This window comes from Lissotriton helveticus, chromosome 4_1 (genome assembly GCF_964261635.1).
Source record: "Lissotriton helveticus chromosome 4_1, aLisHel1.1, whole genome shotgun sequence".
NCBI classification, from domain to species: domain Eukaryota; kingdom Metazoa; phylum Chordata; class Amphibia; order Caudata; family Salamandridae; genus Lissotriton; species Lissotriton helveticus.
The window spans coordinates 1883990058-1884004981 of record NC_136063.1 but is presented as its reverse complement, the minus strand read 5'-3'; positions in this window follow the sequence as shown (position 1 = coordinate 1884004981).

The window sequence follows — 14924 nt, the reverse complement described above, 5'->3', positions numbered from 1 at the left end:
TTCCTGGGCCCTCTGCCCACCATGGCGGCGGGGGCCGTCGGGCGTGTCGTAGGCGCAAAAGGAAATGTCCCACCAAATCGTCACTGGTCAAGTGTAATATTCGGTAAAGTGAAATCCGCAATGGCGATAGTCACTGGGCAGCGGGGGGGGGGGTTGGAGAGCAAACAAGCGTTCGAGCGAGAACCCCCTTGGGAGCCGTCGCCGCACCAAGGATCCAGGCTGCCACACTTCAGGCCGGAATGCAGTCCCACCTCCTCGAAGAAGAAGCGTGTCAAGTAGCGTCAACCATACGCGGTGGGATCACCCCCGCAGCCCAGCGCCACCACCAGGTAAGTCCGGGGCCCACCAATACCAAAGGGCCGCAGCGTAGGGCGTGTACCGCTGCCAGCCAGTGTAAGCCGTGGATTCGACTCACGGAGCCGGCGCGGTAAGTGGGCCAGGGTCCATGCAGGCCAGAGCGAGAAAGAGTCCCTGTAGGGCCAGCCCGCAACGGTTCTCAGCAGGGGGAGGGAACAGCAAGGACGCTGAAGATTCTCAAGTGTTGCCGTATCTCGCCCGGATCCTACTGCCTTGGATCCGTCAGGTACGCAGCAAAGCCAGAGACGGGAGCCGGCCAGATCAGCTGAGGCACAGGTGGGCACCACAGGAGGGTGCGATGGGACCAATATAGATGTCCGTCTGCACCGGCGCGCAGTGATGCTGGAGTCTGCGCCTCGGGGTGTCAGTCTCCAGCCACCGGAATCACGCAAGTCCCCGGTCTCATGGGTCCTACCAGGCCGCGTTCAGTCAAGCGGTGAATAAACACAAATGTAGGCGGCGGATTTGTATCGGAATACTTCCGATCAGCACTGCTCGGGTTCCGATGCTGGGGGAACCCTTCAGTGGACTCCTAGTATAGGGATGATTGCACGGATTTTAGCAATTGGGCTGTAGCGGCCTCGGAGCTCCGAGACTAGGTCGGCCATTTCCCTCGGCCGGTAGCCACGCCCGCCCAGACTCCTTTTTAACACATTTCTTTCCTCTAAATATTTTCCCCTGAACCAGCATTCATTTATTTCCTATTGGGATGGGGCTACAGCGCTCTTTCCCAGCAAGGATAGGCTGGGACTACCACTAGAAGATGATGCACTGTAAACTGAACTGTGCATGTCAGATTGGCCAGTGTTTTCATTATGGCCAGCCTAACATGAACAGTTCAGGCTTCCAGAAGCAATGTTACAAGCGAGGTAACACAGCAGACACACAGCCACATTAGTCTCCGACGGAGCATTGCCATTTCCTGACCCAGCCAATTATGACACTGCTCTTATGGTGTTTAGTATTGTGAGTGGCATGAGAGGAGTGGCTGGAATGCTTGGGGGTTATCTTGTGTGGGACCAGCGTGCACACATTAACAGCCTGGCAGCGTGACATGGGAGAGTTCAGATGCAAAGGTAAGAATTATGTTTATAATGGGTGGTAAATGCTTTATGACTAGAATGTGCCCCAGTCACCTTTGCAATACGGATTTCATTCTACACCTATTGCTGCAAAATTAAATTCATATTGCAGAGGTGATCAAGGCACATTTTATGTATAAAGCATTTACCATCCATTACAAGTATATTTAATTTTTATATGCTCACCACTTTCAGAATTTGCTAGCCGCCCCTATGCATCTCTCTGATAAGCCTTTGATTGTTTGTTCACGCGACCCTGAGAGTTAAGTGCTAGTAGGACAGTAGGATGGACTACAGGACAGCAGTGTCAAATAACCTCCATCCCCATTGTTGAGGTAAAGTAGGCCTGACTGGACTGTGTCCTCCCCAATGGAGTTCATAGATTAGTGAAGAGCGCTGTGTGAAGGCTTCCAAGCAACAAGCACAGAGCCATAAATCAAACAAATATATTGGCATTACATCAAAGAACTCAAACTGGAACTCAATTTCAAGCTATTATGTCTGTAGTTTAACAAAAGGACTATTTGAGGTAATCAATACAATTTAAAGGGAGCACAAATAGAACAAAGCAACCATCAAAAGTGCCATAGGCTAGATGGACAGTTTATCCAAGCAATTGAAAACCATGAAAAACCCACGAAAGCTGTTAGCTGAAGACGGCTGACGCAAATCCCACTCTCTGTCTATAACTCTTTACAATGCTTTTTGATGTGTTGATGACAAGAGTGCTTGAAAGAGACAGCTAAAGTTGTAAGTAGTGAAAAAAAGACCCTTAAGCGTGTGTAGTTTATCCAAGACATTGAGAACAGCTCTGAAAACAAAGATAGGAAATGATGTTAAGAGACTCAGGGGCATATTAGCAAGAACCTTGTTAAAATTATCGCAGTTTTAGCGGCAGGAAACTTCCGCTAAAACGCCAATAATGGGCTTGATAATATGCGTTATAGAATTCCAATAGAAGCCCAGGTTAGATGTGCAGTACATCTAACCTGGGCTTCTATGGGAATTCTATAACGCATATTAGCAAGCCCATTATCGCTGTTTTAGCGGCAGTTTCCTGCCGCTAAAACTGCAATATTGTAAGGAGATTCTTGCTAATATGTTCCTCAGGGACAGATAGACAGAGGGAACAAGAGTGAAGGAAACATATATCAATTGACGTAGGTCCTCAATGAGTATCTTTTTTCTGTGACTAATGGTTCCTAATACTGTAGGGCTAACAGATGTTAGGGGAAAAATAAAATAGATACCAGTTGAAAATACAAACAGTTTACTACTTCTATAGCAGTACCACTAAACACCAGTATAAACAACTGCCTAACTCCAACAGCCAAAGATGGCAGAACATTCAAATGATCTGAGGTAAGCATCAGGGAAAAAATATATCCCCCCGAAAAAAGGAAAATGGCACTTGGGAATTACATTGCAGATATAATCTACAATCATTTACATGGCTTAAGTAAGAGGGACATAAATGGAATGACATAGCTTACTGAGATTGCCTACAACAAAGTCCCACCTCCAAAAGTGGTTTCTCCTGCAGACAATCAGAATGATAGATGATTCCACCACTGGAATCAATTTCTGCTGTGTGTGTGGCTAGTGCTTTCACTGAAGCCACAACTTGTCCATACCTCATGTTTGGTCATCACAATGTCACTACATTGTTTTACTTCCACAATTGTAAAAGGTTCAGAGATTATTGCTAGATTACCATGGCGTAACTTTGGTCTCTTTACAACAGGTAACCAAAATTAAAATAAAAATCCTAGGCATACTTCAATCAACAGAAAGGTGCCTTACGCTTGATTTTGTTCTTTAAGACTCTTTCCTCAACATGGTCTGTATCTACCACTTTCAACATCAGACAGATTATTCAAGCCAGCTCAAGTTTAGTCTCAGTATTCGTGCCCTTCAGTTACAGAGAAAAGGTTACTCCAGTGATTGAGGTGAGTTTAGTGTAATAACCTCAGTTAGTTCCTTGTAAAAACTTTTTCTCAGGAATTCTACTGAAACAAGCTAATTGGAGACACCTTCTGGACCATCCAGTTTATCCTTTCCAAAAAACAACTTGCTCTCAGACAATGTAAGGCCATTCTGAGATGCTTTACTGACATTCCTTGTCCGAGGATAACTGGACCTCACACGTTACTCTGGGATACCTCACTATCAAATATTTCTCTTAAGAAATCTTTTAAAACAGTCCTCCAAGTTTAGGATATTAATTTAGCAATCACCCACCTTGAATGATAGTCAAACAACATCAGGACGTAACTTCCATCAAATTCAAACCCACTAACAGGTCCCATTACACACTAATCTGTTTATACTTTTAACCCTTTCTGTGCTCATGACGGAACGTTTCCGTCATGAGCACCAGTGCTCCTGTGCTCATGACGGAACCATTCCATCATGAGGATGGAGGCACAAAATCCCTCTTCTGCAAACTGCAGAGGGATTTCCATTTTGGGGGGGGGCCTTGGGAGGTGGGGAAGAGCTTTCCCAACCTCCTGAGGCCCTTCACTAATTTTCAATCGAATGACGATCGCACACATGGCACACTGTCGTCATTAGATTGAAAACGAAACTGAAACATAGTTTCAGTTTTAGTGTTTCAGTGCTTGTGGGGCTATCTCAGCCCCCGAGCACTGAAACACTTGGGAGAGGAATCATTGGATAGGGGAGTATCTCCACTATCCAATGGTAGCCTACTATAGTGGATACCTGCTTAGGGATCAACCCTGGAGGCGACCGGCGCCTTAGGCAAGGGCCATTTCTCCCCCCGTATCTTTTTGGGCACAACAGTCTTTCTGACCCACTGGGTGGCAGATGGGGGCAATAGCCCCCAACCTACCCCCCGGGGGCAAAAAGCCCACAATAAACCAGGGATTGGTATATTGACGTTCGGGTGGGGGCTGTACAAAAAGGACATGGCAATGCCCCCCCAGAGAAATGTCAGTCATTCTGCCCTCCAGGGGGCAGACAGGGCAGTAGCCCCCAATCTGTCCCCTAGAGGGGAAGAGAGCCCATTTGAAACCAGGGATTTTTTTTTCATTGATGTAGGGGTGGGGGCTGCTCAAGATGGGCAGGCCATTGCCCTCCCCCAAATGCAACAGTCTTTTCGCTCCCCCAGGGGAAGATGGGGCAATAGCCCCTGATCTGCCCGGGGGGGGGCAGAAAGCTCACTAGGCATCAGGGAAGAGAATGTAGGGGTGGGGGCTGCCCAGCATGGGCATGATAATGCCCCCACCCCAAAAACCATTACCACACTCTTTCTGCCCCTCCCAGAGGCATATTGGGTCAGTAGCCCCTTATCTGCCCCCCCGGCGGGGCAGAAAGCCCACTAGTCCTCAGGAAATATTTTTCATTTAAATTCAGGTGTGTAGTCAGCCCAAAATGGGCATGCCAATGCCCACACCTCCTCAAAAAATGCCCCCGTCTTTCTGCCCCCCAGGGGTTGGGGGAGTAGTGGCCCCCGATCTGCCCCCCAGGGGGGCAGAAAGCCCACTAGGCACCATGGATTACGCTGGCTTTTTCATGCATGGGGGTGGGGGCTGCACAGATTGGGCAAACCAATGCCCCCACCCACCAACAAAATAGCCACAGTCGTTTTGCAGCCGGCACATAGGAAAACCTAGCAATCCTGTAAATTTTTTAAACACCAAGGGGAATCCAGGATGGGGTGACTTGTCTGGCTCTCACCAGGTTCTGTTACCCAGAATCCCTTGCAAACCTCAAAATGAGTAAAAAAAACAAATGTTCATCATATTTCTGTGGTGGAAAGTTCTGGAATCTGTGTTGATCCATGAAATTCCACCCACCCCGCATTCTCCAAAGTCTTCCGAGAAAAATGGTACCTCACTTGTGTGGGTGGGTCAAGTACACGTGACAGGCAACCTATTGAGGCGACATCAAAATTACCTATCACAAAACAACCTGGTTTTGCAAGGGGGTCCTATGGGATTTTGGCCCGGGCTCGGCGGCCATCTAGGGAAACCTACAAACCCCACACATTTCTGAAAAATAAACAACCAGGGGAGTCCAGCAAGGTATGGCTTGCGTCGGTCCCCCAACATTTCCCTACACAGAATCCCCTGCAAACCTCAAATTTAGTTGAAAAAATAATTTTTTTCACACATTTCTGTGTGGAAAAGTTGTAGGATCACTGGGTTGACACAAATTTCCTACCACCCAGCGTTCCCCCAGGTCTCCTGATAAAAATGGTACCTCACTTGTGTGGGTAGGCATAGTGGCTGCAACAGGAAAAGGCCCAAATCGTACTGGGGAGATTTCAAAATTACCTATAACAAAACTACATGGTTTTTTGGCCCTGGGCTCACCTGGGCGTGCAGAGCAACTGTTATTACCTATTGACATTCAATGCATTTCTGCCTTCCAAATGAAAGACAATGTGTAAAAAAGAAGTCATTTTGAAAAGTCACCTACAATTCTCATGCTAGTGTGGGTACTCACAATTACGGAAAGGTGCAAATATCTACTGTTTCTAAACTATATTTTGTTCCGATTTCAGAAATACATAGGTGCCTTTCATACCGATGTTCCCATGTATATATTTTCCCAAATTATTTGCTATATACCCAGGACATAATAAAAAACCATTGCAAGACTCTGCTCAGTTATTGGCTCTGGATTTGTCGGGTTCTTGGTGAACCTACAAGTCCTATATATCCCCACAACCAGAAATGTCAAGCGGATGTAACAGTCTATTGCTTTCAAATAGCTGTCATAATTAGAAGTTACAAGTGAAAATGTTTACAAAAATGTATGTTTTTTTCCAACTCATTTTCAATTTTACAGGCGAAAACGTTGACACAAATGTATGTTTTTTTTCAACTATTTTTCAATTTTATTTGGTAGGTTTCCCTTGCTAGCTGACCGCCATCTAGAGAAACCTACCAAACCCACACATTTCTGAAAACTAGACAACCCGGGGAGTCCAATGAGGTATGACTTGCGTGGATCCCCCAAAGTTTCCCTACCCAGAATCCCCTGAAAACCTCATATTTAGCTGAAAAAATACATTTTCCACATTTTTTGTGTGGAATCACTGTGCTGGCACAAATGTACTACCCCACACCGTTCTCCTTAGTGTCCCGAGTAAAATGATACCTCACTTGTGTGGGTGTCCAATGGAGAATTGGCTAAAAACAGATTTTTTTTAAATGTAGCGCTTAGAATTCTCAGTGCTATTCCCTTAATCCCTATGTTTTGGGCTCTTCCCAGTCACAGGCCCTTGCCCCACCCACACGTGAGGTATCACTTTACTCAGGAGACTGAGGGGAATGCTGTGGGGTAGGACATTTGTGCCGGCACCGTGATTCCACCCAATAATATGTGGAAAATGTTGTTTTTTTCAGCAAAATTTGAGGTTTGCAGGGCATTCTGGGTTGGAAAGCTTTGGGGGCTCCACGCTCGCCATACATCGCTGGACTCCCCTGGATGTCTAGTTTTCAGAAACATGTGGGTTTGGTAGTTTCCCAAGATGGCCACAGAGCCCGGGCCAAAAACCCAGGTGAGCCCCCTTGCAAACCCAGGTTTTTTTGTGATAGGTAATTTTGATGTCTCCTCAATACGTTTTGGGCCTTTGCCTGTCACAGGTACTTGACCCACCCACACACGTGAGATATCATTTTTATCGGGAGACCTGGGGGAATGCTGGGTGGTAGGAAATTCGCAGATCCACATAGATTCAAGAACTTTCCCTCACAGAAATTTGAGAAAAAAGTGATTTTGCCTGCTAAATTTGAGATTTGCAGGGGATTCTGGGTAGGAAAACGCTGGGGTACCAACGCAAGCCATACCTCGCTGGACTTCCCCAGGTGTCTAGTATTCAGAAAAGTATAGGTTTGCTAGGTTTCCCTATGTGCCGGCAGAGCTAGGGTTCAAAACCTACAGCTAGGCACTTTGCAAAAAAACGGTCCGATTTAACTGTGAAAATGAGGTGTTTCCACATTGCTTTTTGGGCCGTTTCCTGTCATGGGCACTAGGCCTACCCACACAAGTGAGGTACCATTTTCTTGAAAGACTTTGGGAGATGCGGGGTGGGTGGAATTTTGTGGATCCACACAGATTCCAGAACTTTCCACCCCAGAAATGTGAGGAAAATGTGTTTGTTTTTTACAAATGTTTAGGTTTCCAGGGGTCTGGGTAATAGACTATACTATCAGGAGCCTAAGGGGGAAAGAGCAAGGGAATACAGGCCGCCCCCCACTCCTATCTTCATCAACAACCAAAGGCCTGCTCCTGTGTACTGTAAGGTCAATGACCCCAGGTAAAATTCTACAATTTATTTAGTCAGACAGAGGGTGCTCATTCAACCTTCTCTCGGCATGTGCTGATCACAGTCACTATCTTCACTGTTCCAAGCTAAAAAAACATATATGTGTGTGTATGTGGCCCGAACTGATCCTATTACCTCACTACACCTTTCTACTGTGAAAAAGGGGGAGGGAGGGTTGACAGAGCCTCACGGGAGCAACACCCGGGGGAGGATATGACAGACTGGTACTCGCCTGAATCCTCACTTATCATCATCAGCTACTGTCAACCGGAAAAGAAAAGGGGATAAAAGATGTGCAATGAAACCAAAAAACATTATGTGTTACACGTGTTACATGACCCAGTGTGGTATGTCAAACCTCTTGCGTTCGAGATCTGGAAACACCACGTTTAAAAAGAGCTGAGCTAAACTGGTAACTACAACTTTATTCTGTGCTGTTTGCCCACTCTATTAAAAACAACAACCGACATGTTTCATCACCGACATATACTTTACCGGCGATTTCTTCAGGGTTTTTTTGGGTCAGCGTAAGTCTTGCACGTCTAGATTCTCCCTTTATTGTACCTGTAGTCAGACATGGAGCACAAACACACACATACATATAATGCAACCACTGTGTCTCGGTAAGAGTGCGAATTAAAATTCAAGCTAAAAGATGACATCTCTACATCTGGTTTCTAATAGTCTTCATCATACATTACCAGGTGGCCTCTTTCAATGAGCCTACCCGGCCCCCGTAGAAGAATCTGAGACTGTCGGACACCCTTAAACCGATAGTGGGTCCGTGTACCGCCTATTGGTCGGTCTCTGCAAAGAGAAAACAACAAAAATGTCTGCCATGTTTTGATAATTCCTTATTTACAGTTCGCCAGTACAGGATGTCTACCCTGCACCTTGCGATCTATCTTTATGTGTGATTGAGGGCTCTTGTGTGCCCCTGGGTATGGTTTGCTCCTTATAACCACCCAATCTAGTTCCTGACTTACTTACATTTGGATACCGGTAATTGGAGTTTTTGTCCTGAGCCTCAATGCCTCATTAGCCACATTGCTGCTGGTGGACGGTAACCACGTATCTCGTTTGGACACTCGCTCACTAAGAGTGTATCGTAATTGTCTCCATAGATCCGTTGACCAGCTTCACGCCAGAGCCCCTTGTCGCCCATTAGCCCGAGGTTATTAGTTAAGGGTTCGATAGCCCTACCACCCCGTACAGGCAATCAGCTATTCGTTAGTTTCCTCCTTACCGTTACTGCGCAAACATGTGGCCTCCGCTCACCCTGCGTCTTGCCCGAATCTCCCGGTGTGCAGTTTTCAACTTGGGAGTCCCGGTCACGTGATGGTGGCGTCCCGCGCTACGTCGGCATGACGTAGTCAACGTGTGCGCTCTACTTGGCGGCCATCTTTGAATGGGTTATGTTCCTACGTGTGTTATTCATCATAATTGATTACAAATGCATCATATATTACTCGATAATAATTACGGTGTTCCTACAAGGAGGTAATTATTATGAACACTTAGTCAGCGTGTGGATATGTCACTGGGCTATTCGCTCCTTGTTTCTAAATGACTGGAGGTGCTATGCCCTAACAGTGATCCCTGTCCATGAATCCACGTTTTCATGGCCGCTGACGAATAAGATGCCAGACCCTTGTATTGTTTCTAATCATTTCTTATTCTGGTCCATAAGCTATCATGCATCTTCCCTCAATCTGTTGGGTGTCTTAGCCGTATGTCCTAAGAAACTGTATGGCAGTTTAACTTCGTGTCGGTGTCCTAACGAGAAGACCACTACATTACTGATAATCTGTTCCATTCAATAATTTCATTGAGACCCTGCTGGTCCGTGGCCTCTTCAAAGATCCAGCGTGCCTCTTTCTTGAGTAGTCTGTGACCCATGTTATACTGATCACCCTTCACTCTTTCAATCACCAGCCAGCGGAGATCCCTAGGCTGATGATTTTGACTGGTAAAGTGTTGCACTAGTTTGGTAGTGAGTTTCGCTGCTTTAAGTGTACTGAGGTGTTCCTGGATTCTGACTGTGATCTTTCTAGTCGTTAATCCAATGTAGTGCAATCCACAGGGACACGAAAGCCTGTAAATCACATTACATGTGTTGCAGTTACTGAAGCTGTTTAAGTGCCAAATCTTACCATTAGCTCTGGTGATTGATCTGGTCTTAGTGGTGAGGGCACAGATGGTACATCCCCCACATGCGTAGTGACCCGGCGGAATGTTCGAGTCTGTCACCCTTGTTTGTGGACGTGAGTGGACCAGCCGGTCCTTCAGACGCGAAGATCGCTTAAAGGCAAATCGCGGCTGTGGTATTTGCATTGAGTTGGTGCTTAGTAGATGCCAATGTTTTCTAAATATTTGGCGGATCTTAGTAGAGTGGGGCCCGAAGGTGGTCACTACCGGGATGCACTCCTGCTGCTCTTTGATCTGTCGGTCAAGGAGGGCTTCCCTCGGGGTGTTAAGTGCTCGCTTTTTAGCTTGTTTCACAATTTTTTGTGGATAGGCTCTGGCAGTGAGTTTGTTAGTTAATTCTTCAGTCTGATCCAAGAAGTTTGCTGCTGAGGTGCAATTCCTCCGATATCTCATAAATTGCCCCACCGGGAGATTGTCCCTTTATTCAACACTGCATTTTCATTGGCCGTTCGTGGGTAATCAGATAGATTTACCACGATGTTATCATTTGGATTTATATTGGCGGTCGGCCCCTGCTGCGGGTGATTCTGGGGGAGTGCATTTGTTGGTTTGAATTGGAAATGTGACATGCCCGGCCCTCGCTCGGAGGCGCTGGACCAGTTCCTCACATGGTTGAATAGTCTCGACCGGTGCCTTAGATTCACATGGTCTGTGGATCGGCAGAAAGCGACATATCTGGACCTGGATATACAGGCCAGAGATAACAAACTCATAACAACAGTCCACCAAAAACCCACGGACAAGAACTCTCTGTTGCACTATAAGTTGTTCCACCCCAGGGCCCTGCGGGACAATCTCCCGGTGGGGCAATTTATGAGATATCGGAGTAATTTCACCTCAGCAGTAAACTTTTTGGATCAGACTGAAGAATTAGCAAACAAACTCACTGCCAGAGCCTATCCACAAAAAATTGTGAAACAAGCTAAAAAGCGAGCACTTAACACCCCGAGGGAAGCCCTCCTTGACCGACAGATCAAAGAGCAGCAGGAGTGCATCCGGTAGTGACCACCTTCGGGCCCCACTCTACTAAGATCCGCCAAATAATTAGAAAACATTGGCATCTACTAAGCACCAACTCCATGCAAATGCCACAGCCGCGATTTGCCTTTAAGCGATCTTCGAGTCTGAAGGACCGGCTGGTCCACTCACGTCCACAAACAAGGGTGACAGACTCGAACATTCCGCCGGGTCACTACCCATGTGGGGGATGTACCATCTGTGCCCTCACTACTAAGATCAATCACCAGAGCTAATGGTAAGATTTGGCACTTCAACAGCTTCAGTAACTGCAACACATGTAATGTGATTTACAGGCTTTCGTGTCCCAGTGTATTGCACTACATTGGATTAACGACTAGAAAGATCAAAGTCAGAATCCAGGAACACCTCAGTACACTTAAAGCAGCGAAACTCATTACCAAACTAGTGCAACACTTTACCAGTCAAAATCATCAGCCTAGGGATCTCCGCTGGCTGGTGATTGAAAGAGTGAAGGGTGATCAGTATAACATGGGTCACAGACTATTCAAGAAAGAGGCACGCTGGATCCTTGAAGAGGCCACGGACCAGCAGGGCCTCAATGAAATTATTGAATGGAACAGATTATCAGTAATGTAGTGGTCTTCTCGTTAGGACACCTACACGAAGTTAAACTGCCATACAGTTTCTTAGGACATATGGCTAAGACACCCAACAGATTGAGGGAAGATGCATGATAGCTTATGGACCAGAATAAGAAATGATTAGAAACAATACAAGGGTCTGGCATCTTATCCGTCAGTGGCCATGAAAACGTGGATTTATGGACAGGGATCACTGTTAGGGCATAGCCCCTCCAGTCATATAGAAACAAGGAGCGAATAGCCCAGTGACAAATCCACACGCTGACTAAGTGTTCATAATAATTACCTCCTTGTAGGAACACCTTAATTATTATCGAGTAATATATGATGCATTTGTAATCAATTATGATGAAAAACACACGTAGGAACATAACCCATTCAAAGATGGCCGCCGAGTAGAGCGCACACGTTGACTACGTCATGCCGACGTAGCGCGGGACGCCACCATCACGTGACCGGGACTCCCAAGTTGAAAACTGCACACCGGGAGAATCGGGCAAGACGCAGGGTGAGCGGAGGCCACATGTTTGCGCAGTAACGGTAAGGAGGAAACTAACGAATAGCTGAGTGCCTGTACGGGGTGGTAGGGCTATCGAACCCTTAACTAATAACCTCGGGCTAATGGGTGCCAAGGGGCTCTGGCGTGAAGCTGGTCAACGGATCTATAGAGACAATTACGACACGCTCTTAGTGAGCGAGTGTCCAGACGAGATACGGGGTTACCGTCCACCAGCAGCAATGTGGCTAATGAGGCATTGAGGCTCAGGACAAAAACTCCAATTACCGGTATCCAAATGTAAGTAAGTCAGGAACTAGATTGGGTGGTTATAAGGAGCAAACCATACCCAGGGGCACACAAGAGCCCTCAATCACACATAAAGATAGATCGCAAGGTGCAGGGTAGACATCCTGTACTGGCGAACTGTAAATAAGGAATTATCAAAACATGGCAGACATTTTTGTTGTTTTCTCTTTGCAGAGACCGACCAATAGGCGGTACACGGAACCCATTATCGGTTTAGGGGTGTCCGACAGTCTCAGATTCTTCTACGGGGGCCGGGTAGGCTCAATGAAAGAGGCCACCTGGTAATGTATGATGAAGACTATTAGAAACCAGATGTAGAGGTGCCATCTTTTAGCTTGAATTTTAATTCGCACTCTTACCGAGACACAGTGGTTGCATTATATGTATGTGTGTGTTTGTGCTCCATGTCTGACTACAGGTACAATAAAGGGAGAATCTAGACGTGCAAGACTTACGCTGACCCAAAAAAACCCTGAAGAAATCGCCGGTAAAGTATATGTCGGTGATGAAACATGTCGGTTGTTGTTTTTAATAGAGTGGGCAAACAGCACAGAATAAAGTTGTAGTTACCAGTTTAGCTCAGCTCTTTTTAAACGTGGTGTTTCCAGATCTCGAACGCAAGAGGTTTGACATACCACACTGGGTCATGTAACACGTGTAACACATAATGTTTTTTGGTTTCATTGCACATCTTTTATCCCCTTTTCTTTTCCGGTTGACAGTAGCTGATGATGATAAGTGAGGATTCAGGCGAGTACCAGTCTGTCATATCCTCCCCCGGGTGTTGCTCCCGTGAGGCTCTGTCAACCCTCCCTCCCCCTTTTTCACAGTCGAAAGGTGTAGTGAGGTAATAGGATCAGTTCGGGGCTACATACACACACATATATGGTTTTTTATCTTGGAACAGTGAAGATAGTGACTGTGTTCAGCACATGCAGAGAGAAGGTTGAATGAGCACCCTCTGTCTGACTAAATAAATTGTAGAATTTTACCTGGGGTCATTGACCTTACAGTACACAGGGGCAGGCCTTTGTCTGGGTAATAGAACCTGGAGAGAGCCAGTCAAGTCACCCCATCCTGGATTCCTCTGGGTGTCTAGTTTAAAACAATGTATAGGTTTGGTAGGTTTCCCAAGGTGCCGGCAGAGCTAGGGTTCAAAATCTACAGCTAGGCACTTTGCAAAAAAGGGCCAGTTTTCAATGTGAAAATAAAGTGTGTCCACCTTACATTTTGAGCCGTTTCCAGTCTTGGGCACTAGGCCTACCCACACAAGTGAAGTATCATTTTTATCGGGAGACTTAGGGTAACACAGAATTGCAGAGCAGCTGTTATTACCTATTGACTTTTGATGCATTTCGGTCTTCCAAATGAAAGACAATGTGTAAAAAAGAAGTCATTTTGAAAAATGACCTATAATTCTCATGCTAGTATGGGTACTCTTAATTTCATAAATTTGCAAATATCTACTGTTTATAAAGTCTATCTTTTGTTCAAATTTCAGAAATATTCATACCGATTTTTCCATGTATATATTTTCCCAAATTATTGCTACATACCTGGTACATAAAAAAAAAACACTGCAAGACTCTGCTAAGTTTTTGGCTCTGGGTTCATAGGATTCTTGGTGAACCTACAAGTCCTATATATCCCCACAACCAGAAATATCAAGCGGATGTAATGGTGTATTGCTTTCAAACAGTTGTCATAAGTAGAAATTACAGGTGAAAACGATGACACAAATGGATGTTTTTTTCGTCAAATTTTCTATTTTTTCCTATATTTAACTGTTAGTTTCTATAAAGAAACCTTGAAGGATATACACAAATGACCCCTTGCTGAATTTAAAATTGTGTCTACTTTTCTAAAATGTATAGCTTTCCAGGATCCATTATTGCTTTCATACCCATTTCTAACATTAACTGGAAGGGGGTTGTAAGCCCAAAAAATAGCAAAAATAGGCTATGACCCAGAAAAATGCCCAAACTGATTTTCTGACAAAAGTCTGCTTTGCTTGTCCCTGAAAGCTGGGAAGATTATAATTTAAGCACCCCAACCTCTTTGCTGATCCCATTTGCAGGGAAAAAAACAGACCCTTTCATCTGTAGCCCTTACCCCCCTACCCCCAAAAATATTTAGCTGTATTTTGGTTAATTTCTGGGTCCCCTCCAGGGGAATGCACAATCCCTGGGTACCTTTAGAATCCCCATGATGTTGGAAGAAAAGGACAACAATTTGGCGTGGATATCTTATGTGGTCAAAAGGTTACTACCCCAAATAGCCAAAAGGCTTAGCAAGGAGGAGGGGGTGAGGGGAGGCCTAGCAGCGAAGAGGTTAATCAATTTGTCATAAGCATAATTAACTTCCCATTCTTCTTCACTGATCAGTAGTTGTTATTGGCATGCAAGAGAGTTGCCGGTCATGAACACAGTGACAGGTCTAGTTTGGTCGGTGTGTTTTCCTTACTTGCTTCCTGTCCACTTTTCCTTATCTCTTATAAAAAATTGTGAAGTTTCTAGAGCACACGCAAAAAGCTGATCTAATCATGGCCT